Source organism: Apaloderma vittatum, unplaced genomic scaffold, assembly GCF_000703405.1.
Source record: "Apaloderma vittatum isolate BGI_N311 unplaced genomic scaffold, ASM70340v1 scaffold3915, whole genome shotgun sequence".
In the NCBI taxonomy this organism is placed as follows: domain Eukaryota; kingdom Metazoa; phylum Chordata; class Aves; order Trogoniformes; family Trogonidae; genus Apaloderma; species Apaloderma vittatum.
In genome coordinates this window covers 45595-45906 of record NW_009715302.1, presented here as the reverse complement: position 1 = coordinate 45906, position 312 = coordinate 45595, and the positions used below count along the sequence as shown (strand labels likewise).

The 312-nt window shown below is 56.7% G+C and overlaps 1 protein-coding gene across 1 annotated transcript in view; it reads right to left on the bottom strand.

Annotated features, from left to right (window-relative positions):
• The window catches only part of ZC3H18 (zinc finger CCCH-type containing 18), a gene marked incomplete at its 3' end in the record, with an annotated part of 38155 nt that overhangs the window by 365 nt on the left and 37478 nt on the right, over nucleotides 1-312 (bottom strand). The window lies entirely within an intron of this gene.

Below are 312 nucleotides of genomic sequence, written 5' to 3'. Positions count from 1 at the left end.
ATCCTCAGCGAGATGATGCGGAAGAAATTGAAAGCAAGGCCAGCTGGCTGCGGGCAAGGAGGACAGAGGAAGCTTTAAGTGTGCCGCAAAAAGTGCTCCACAAGCCTTTAGTCAAAGAGCTCTGAGCAGAGCCCGAAGTCCCTGGAGCCACACATCCAGTTCTGCAGTGAGACGTTCCCAGCACAGCGGCTGGGGGGCAGGCTGCCAAGAAACGGGACGTGAGCTGGTCACCCGTCACCAGAGGGTACGGAAAAGCACAAAGCCGGCACTAGTCACCACTCAGCCTGGCAGGGGCCACATTTTAACATCTCA